The sequence below is a fragment of the Citrus clementina genome, unplaced genomic scaffold (genome assembly GCF_000493195.1).
Source record: "Citrus clementina cultivar Clemenules unplaced genomic scaffold, Citrus_clementina_v1.0 scaffold_1, whole genome shotgun sequence".
In the NCBI taxonomy this organism is placed as follows: domain Eukaryota; kingdom Viridiplantae; phylum Streptophyta; class Magnoliopsida; order Sapindales; family Rutaceae; genus Citrus; species Citrus x clementina.
The window spans coordinates 12,479,966-12,489,097 of NW_006263303.1; the positions used below are offsets into that span (position 1 = coordinate 12,479,966).

Below are 9,132 nucleotides of genomic sequence, written 5' to 3' on the forward strand. Positions count from 1 at the left end.
CATGCCCAAGGAACAATTTTCGAAACGAAGGAAATGTAAGTTATTACCTCAAAGGGATGGTCCTTTCCAAGTCTTGGAACAGATCAATGACAATGCATACAATCTAAATTTGCCCAGTGAGTATAACATAAGTGCTAGTTTTAATGTTTCTAATTTGAGTCCTTTTGATGCAGGTGATGATTTGAGAGGAGCGGAATAATGAGATTGAAGAAAAAACTGTCACAAGCATGTGGGATAAGGTATATTCAGATCCTATTCAGGTTCTCGCCAAACTGGTCACAAGAGCTCGAGAAAGAAATTCAAATAAGCACTTAATGGGTTGATTCAAGCAACTTGGGCTCAATCAAATTCATGGAGGCCCGTTGAATGAATCGTACATGATAAATGCATGATTCTACCTCTTGAAGTTTCCAAATAATCACTTCTATGAAATAGGAAGTTGGCTTGCACATTATGGCGGGAAAATAAACTGCTTTCCTTTTCGGATACTTTCTTGTTTCTTGAGGAGGCTAGTAGAGAAACAAATCATTTATTTCTCTTTTAATTGCTAAGTGTAACACTCCACTTAAATATTCATTTTAAAGATGTTTAAAACACTGTGCTTTTATAAATACAGATTTAAAAAAATTACACAACAAACAACACTTTCTTAAAAAGTAAAAGTCCATCATAAAATCCCAAGGTGAGCCCATCATAAAAATAAGATGCTTATTTATTATTGAAATAAAGTTGAGCCCATCATAAAATCCCAAGGTCTATTATACCCATATGCACTTTGTCTTGGGTAGGACTTGGCGCCAGCTTGCCCTACTTATCGTTACCTGCAATGTAAGGACTTTATGAGCTAATGCCCAGTAAGATAACACCTGGATGCATGTATAACTTATTATGCATATGGATGATCATATTAAGTTTTTAAAAGAAACTTAGAAAAATACAAAATAAATTATGATGCATATGGATGACCATATTAAGCTTTTAAAAGAAACTTAGAAAATACAAAATAACTTCATTAGGGCCCTAGGTATGTTGCACTACAAGGTTGGCACTTTTACTCTTTAAACAATATGCCCTTGGGCCTCATTAGTTGATCTTTTGGGCGTTATGTATCGTCGTCCCCAAAAGATTTATTTTCGCTTAGCTTTGAGGGCTTGCCCTCCTTGGAAACTTTGCCACCAAGTAGTACAACAACCTATTTTCTGAAACATCTTCTTCATAATGTAATGCATGATATGCATGTATCCAATGCAACTTATGTCATAACATTTGAAGTTCCTAGATGCATAACAGAATCAACACACAACACAGATTAGGTGATAGAGCTGACCATAACATAACTCAGTATCATCAATTAGGCGGCAGGGCCAGCCATAACTTAATTAAGTATCATAGCTTAGGCGGCAGAGCCGGCCATAACATAACTAAGTATCATAGATTAGGCGGTAGGGACGACCATAACATAATTAAGTATCATAGCTTAGGCGGCATCGCCGACCATAACATAACTAAGTATCATGGATTATAACTAATAAGATCATAATAGCCATCACAACATAAAGAAATGGTTAAAACTGAAGTTAAGTGTGAAAAGAATTTTGTCCTTACATTGCAGTTGTAGTGTTACTTACCTCTTGATCTTGACTTCTTTAGACCTTTCTAAGTTAAGGATTCCTCTACTCTTGTTATTATGACCTAGAATAGAAGGGAATGAAATTTCTAGGTTGCATTGAAAATGAGAGGTGGTGGGGGGTATTTATAGAATTTCTTAAGGCTAATTGATGGTTAGGATTTTGCCACCATAACTCTTGATCAATGGTTGAGATTAACCTTCATAAATAATTTACTAAATTATGGAATTCTTAACTTTCTCTACATACTTCTACTTACATCATCACTTATGTCATCGTTTATGTCATCATTTCTTATGTCATTGCTTATGTTATCATTCCTTAAAATTAAATATTATAAACTTAAGGGGCTTGTTAGCTTAAAATAAATTCTACTATACTTAAGTGAGAAAATTGTACCTCACATTGAGTTTCCATTTTACTTGATGTAAGGCATTTAAGCCAATTAGGATTTTGATTTAGATTTAGATTCTTTTTTATTTGCTTAGTGGATTTTAATTTAATTTAGATTCTTTCCTATTCGCTTAGATTAGGATTCTGATTTGATTTAGATTCTTTTATTTGCTTTAGATTAGGATTCCGATTTGATTTAGATTCTTTTATTTGCTTTAGATTAGGATTCCGATTTGATTTTGGATTAGGATTTATTTCCAAAAATTCTTGTAACCAACCCCATATATAGTACTCATATCCAATAAACAGGGAAGATCAGTTTGATGCAATTGGTGAGAGAGTTAATTCTCTTTGGTTCTTAAACAAACTCTTTGAACTTATCAGATTTTCGTGGCGTTCAAACTCTTGACTTATTAGTCAGATTGTCCATAGCTGATTATGACGTCCTTACATACCAAGGTTTTTGCATTCATTGAGCATTGGGTCACGATCCCATTCAATTCTAGGTTTACCTTCCATTTAGTGTAGTCATGAGAAGGTACAAGGAGATATGCACATATGACAATTTAGTAGAATATATCAACATATATGTGGAAGCTAAAAGAGTTATGTAGGTGAGGTTTAATAAGATATAGCATCCTATATTAACCAAATGCATGTCCCATGGGAAAGATCTAAAGGAAAAATAGGATTTCTATAACAGACCTAGGTAGGTAAGTTACAAAGTTATGGCCAACTCTCCACTAAACTAAAGATTTGTTCCATAACACTAAGGGTGGGCAATTTCATATTCGAATTGGATTCGAATGAATCTGATTGGACTTTGGATAAATCGGATTGGGAAAAATCCATCTGATTCCAATCCAAACCATAAATCTGATCCGATTTCTAATTAGATTCCAATTGTATGGAAATTTCGAATAAGTTCATAGTTAGATCCGTTCGGATGAGTTCAGATTTCAAGTTTCTTTCAGATTCAGATTAAGAGAATTCAAGATCTGGTTTCATGCACTACACAAACAAATTAAGGGAAGAAAAAGATTTATCTACAACTCTAAATCCAATAATGAAAAAGTTTAAAAAATGAAATAATGCCATCTAATGCCAACACAATAATCAAACACCTTATGGATCAAATGAATGCATTACTTCACGCCAGGACAGATTCTATTATGCTAAGAATGAAAAAAAAATTTCCCTAATGCGCTCAAGAATAATTAATATACTGAAAACACGAGAACAATACTAAATAAAGAATTTCATTAACCATCTCTTACTGCTAACCAAACTGTAACAACTAATTCCACAACAATTCAAACAAATCGTCAGGAGTCGTCATGCCTCATGTGTCGAGATTACTAGATAACCATAAAGAACTGCTCGTCATAGGTCCAGACTCTACAGAATGTTATGGTAGCTAAACATCAATCATGACGCAGCTAGATTCATTTAGTTTGTGTCATTGGCAATGTAGGTCACCGTTTGCGTAAGGTCGTGGCCGGTGAATGTGGTTTGTGGTCGTGGGTTGGCTCTTCAAGGTCGCTATTGGGTTGTTTCATCTCATTGATTTGGGAATTGGGAATTAGGTTTAGGTTTTTTGATGATTTTTTGCTTTTATATTTTTTAAGTAATAGTGCAATCTGGTTGGATTATTCGGACTGACTCGAATCTGATCCGATCTGAATCAAATCCAAACGGATTGTACAAATTATATTCAATTGGATTTGAAACTAAATCAGAATCCACTATGAATTTATTCGAATCGGATCGGATCTATCCAAATCATTCGTATGGAACCTTCTTAGAAGAAAGAACACAATCTAATGGCCATGAGAATTCCATCCCACCTCTCGCCACAAGCTTAATCAACATTTATATCTAAAAGTCAGCAATATACTTCCAAAATAGAAGAAACAAATTCCAGAATTTCTACATATTCTCAAAGGTTCTTTTGTATATGATCAGAATGTTCCAGTGCCAGATGAAGATGGTATGGATTGGTTGTTGTATGTAAGTGTGGCACTTGGATTTGTGATGGGGATTTGGAGTTTCATAGGCCCTTTTCTCATCAATAGAAGTTTGAGGTACAAGTGCTGTCATTCTTGGATGCCAGGAGAGTAAATTTGGCTACTGTTTTGGACAATGTTACTAGCATCTTTAATCTTCTTCTTTTTGTTTTTTTTTTATTATGTACTTTAATAAGGAAATGAATTCTTACAATAAAATATAGGACTTCTTTTTTTCTTGTGATTCTTCATTCTTCCAAAAAGGCAAAAATAGGAAGAGGTTTCCTTAGTTATGGCTTACCTAATGGCCATAAGTGATTATTTAATCTTATAAGTTCTTTTCAGATTTTTTGTTGTTGTTTGATTGTCAAATAAGCAATTACTGGGAAGTTGAAACTACAAATTAAGTGTGGGTTTGAAAGTTTCATTGTGAGAATAAGGATAAAACTATCACAAGCACATGAGATGAGGAATATTCAGATCCTATTCAAGTTCCTGTCGGACCCGTTACAAGAGCTCGAGCAAAGAAATTCAAAGAAGCGCTAAATGGATTGATTCAAGCAACTTGGGCTCAATCAAATTCCTGGACGCCCATTGAAGGAATCACATATGATAAATGCATGATTCAGGCTCTTGAAGTTTCCAAATACTCACTTCCATGAAATAGGGAGTTGGCTTAAACATTATGGCAGGAAAATATATTATTTTCCTTTTTCAGATACTTTCTCGTTTCTTGAGGAGGAGGGAATCAAATCAATTATTTCTATTTTAATCGCCTAATTTCCATTTAATTGATGTAAGGCATTTAAGACAATTAGGATCCTGAATTAGTTTAAATTCTTTCCTATTTACTTAGATTAGGATTCTGATTTGATTTAGATTCTTTCCTATTATGGAAGATTTAGATTCAGATTTGATTTTTAGGTTAGGATTTATTTCCAAAAATTCTTATAACCAACCCTATATAAAGTACTCATATTCAATAAACAAAAAAAAAAAAGAAGTTTTTGATGCAATTGGTGAGAGAGTTAATTCTCTTTGGTTCTTTACGAACTCTTTGAACTTATCAGATTTCCGTGGCGTTCAAATCCTTGACTTATCAATCAGACCATCCATAGCTGATTGTGGCGTCTTCACATACCAAGGTTTGTGCTTTCAATAAGCATTGGGTCGAGGTTCCATTCCATTCCTGGTTTAGATTCAATCTTGGCAACTAAATTGATTAGGGTCGTGTCAGTTCTTCACGGGGTTCGTATCACTTTCCACTAAAAACAGAAGCATTCATGTTCAAAAGCAAGCCTTTCTAACAAAAAACATTAGTTTAATACGCCAACACAAAATTCCTCCAAAATTCAAAGACCCAAGCTCCCCCACTATCTCATTTAGTATTGGGAACTACATATTTGAGAATGCTTTGCTGGTCTTAAGAGCTAGTGTAAATCTTTTACCTTACTCAGTATCTGTGAAACTTGGATTAGGAGAATTACACCCAACTCTAGTTGTTTTGTGGCTTGCAGATTGATCCATGAAAATGCCTCATGGTATGATGGAGGATGTGCTCATTCAGGTAGACTGAACTCTAGTTATTTTCCTATTCGAGTCCTAGATTTGAAGAAGTACATTCCATTATTGTAGGTTGATCTTTCTTAGCAACTTTTGATGCACACATTTAATGCAAGATTGGAAATATACAGTTATCCTTTGTTAATATAACTATAGAGTTGAATATTTTTAAAATTGCCAAACAACCTTATGATAGAGATGAAGGAATTATTAATGTGAATTTAATTGAAGAATCAGTTGATCATACTTTTCATTTTACCCTTAGTGATTACCCTTTATAAACATGTTTAACCCATTTTGGTTTCGATTTTGGTATTCAATACTCTGCTCGATTCATCACCACCAATGGATACCAATAATAGAAGTTAAGGATAGAGCAACCAGGGAAGAAAGTCAGCCCATCATCGAAATCACCACCATGGCTCGAGGTCACACAATTACCCAACACTTTAGAGTATGCATTCTTAAGTGATGAAAACACTTTGCTAGAAATCATTTCATATTCTCTTCATGATAAACAAAAGAGTAAGTATATTTTAGAGAGCACAAAGAGGCATTAGGATGGATCATAGCCAATATAAAATGTATAAACCCTGTAGATTGCATGCATTACATTCATCTTGACGAAAATGCTAAACCTACCAAGGAAATACAACATCGGCTAAATCCTAATATGAAAGAAGTCATCAGAGTTGAAGTTCTTAAACTATTATATGCATATATCATTTACCTATTTCTCATTATTCATGGGTCAGTCCTGTGCAAGTTGTCCATAAAAAGTTAAGAGTCACAGTAGTTACCACGGTCAATAATGAACTAATACCCACTAGAGTGACTAGAGGGTGTCAAGTATGCATTGATTATAGGAAATTGAATTCTGTCACACGAAAAGATCATCTTCCTTTACTATTTATCGATAAAATACTTTAGATTAGTAGGTCATAAATTTTATTACTTTCTAAATGGGCACTTAGGATATAGTCAAATTCCCATAGTGCCAAAAGACTAAGAGAAAATCGCTTTCACTAGGATTATGCAATGCATTTGTCATATTTCAACAATGCATGTTAAGTTTATATATATATATATATATATATGGTTGAAAATTTCTTTGAAATATTTATGGATGACTTTTCTGGTTTTGGTGATTCATTTGATCAGTGCCATTTTGTGGTAAAACAAGGTATTGTTCTGGGTCACATCATTTTGAACAAAGGTATTTAGGTTGACAAAGCCAAGGTCGATATCATTTCCAATCTTGCTCCACCTAAAACAATCAAGGAAATAAGATCTTTCCTTGGGCATACTGGTTTTTATAGATGTTTGAATTAAAGATTTTAGTAAAATCTCTAGATCCTTATGCAATCTACTTGCTAAGGATGTACCTTTTGTCTTTGATGATTCATGTCTTGAGGTATTTAAAATATTAAAGCAGTTGTTAACCTCATTACCCATCATTCGACCTCTAAATTGGAACATACATTTTGAGCTTATATGTGATGCATCTGATTATGCAATAGGAGCAATATTAGGACAGGGAGTTGATCGAATTTCTCATATCATTTACTATGCTAATATGACATTGAATGATGCATAGTTGAATTACTCAATCAGTGAAAAAGAAAATACTAGTAGTAGTGTTTGCATTAAAATAATTTCGATCTTATATCATAGGATGTAAGATAATTGTATTCACATATCATACTACTCTTAAATATTGGGTAAATTTTAGGGACCTCCCCTGAGGTTTAGTGTATTAACACATAGAGAGAATGTATCCACGTAATTACAAGCACCTCCCCTACCGTTAGTATTCAAATACGTATGGCATTAGTATGTAAGGGTAAATGTGTAAAAATATATTTAAAATTTAAAAAAAAAATCAAAAGTGAGATGATTTTGTTGATTCGGCCCTTCAAAGGAGCCAACATCATCGGTTCACTCCACATGACCATCCAGACCGCCGTCCTCATCGGGACCCCCACCACTCTTGGCACCGAAGTCCGCTGGTGGTCCAGCAATATCTTCTCAACCTAAGACCACGTGGCCGCCGCCATCGCACATAACATCTTGGAAGGGCGAGACCCTCTAAGAGTACTAGTGGTGCACGGAGAAAGCTCTGGACTGGGGTCCCGGCAACGGCCCAGATCTCATCATTGACTATGGTGGTACTCCACGTTGTTGATCCATGAGAGAGTCAAAGCTAAGGAGATCTACTAGAAGACCTGGAAGCTACCCGACCCGGCCTCCACCGGCAACACCGAGTTTCAGATTGTTTTGACTATCACTAGAGATAGGTTAAAGGCTGATCCCAAGAAGTACCACAAGATGAAGGAAATATTAGTCGGTGTTTCCGAAGAAACCACGACTGGTGTCAAGAGATTGTACCAAATGCAAGAAAATGGAACCCTCTTGTTCCCTGCCATCAATGTCAATGACTCTATCACCAATAGGAGGTAATTTACTTTGATTTGCTTCAGATCTCAAATTTATTTTATTTTATTTTATACCATCAATTCCTTAAATGTTTGAAATATTGGAAGAAATTAAATACTAATGTTTGATAATGCAATGGGGGAAATAGTTTGATGACTTGTATGGATGCCGCAACTCGCTCCTAGATAGTTTGATGAGAGCTACTGATGTTATGATTGCCGGAAAGGTTGCTATTGTTTGCGGTTATGGTGATGTTGGCAATGGTTGTGCTGCTACTTTGAAGCAAGCCGATGCTTGTGTAATTGTAACTGATATTGATCGGTACTAGGATGTTAGGTTTAAATTTAGTTGGAGTGTGTGTTTGGGTGGTGGGAAAGTTGGAGGAAAGAAACATATTGGTTTTAGATGGGGTTGTGTGGGTTATTTTGTATTTGATGCAGTTTTAAAGTTTTTCTTACTTTGCTGCATCTTGTTATCCTATTGTTTACTGATGAATGATTTTAAAAAAAAAATCTTTTTCCCAATTTCATATCTACATCAAAAATCATTATGAAAAACTAAGGCCAATTCGACCATTTATTATTATTTTACAATATAAGGCTTTAAGCTCTCTGCTTGGGATATTTTACTATCATTTTATCATTGCAATTAACAGTCCAATCGGTTGTGCTGCTACTTTGAAGCAAGCCGGTGCTTGTGTAATTGTAACTGATATTGATCTATACTAGGATGTTAGGTTTAAATTTAGTAGGAGTGTGTGTTTGGGTGGTGGGAAAGTTGGAGGAAAGAAACATATTGGTTTTAGTTGATTGAAGACCATTTGGGATTTGAATAAGGTTATAGATGGGGCTGTGTGGGTTATTTTGTATTTGATGCAGTTTTAAAGTTTTGCTTGCTTTGCTGCATCTTGTTATCCTATTGTTTACTGATGAACGATTTTTCATTATGAAAAACTAAGGCCAATTCGACCATTTATTATCATTTTACAAAATAAGGCTTTAAGCTCTCTACTTGGGATATTTTACTATCATTTTATCATTGCAATTAACAGTCCAATCGGTTCTTAAAGTCTTGTTTTATAATTTATTATTTTGCCAGGAATGGTA

At 34.6% G+C, this 9,132-nt stretch overlaps 1 pseudogene; it reads left to right on the plus strand.

Moving 5' to 3' along the window:
• Positions 1–7,483: 7,483 nt before the first annotated feature.
• On the plus strand, positions 7,484–8,754 carry LOC18054971 (annotated as a pseudogene).
• Positions 8,755–9,132: the final 378 nt, after the last annotated feature.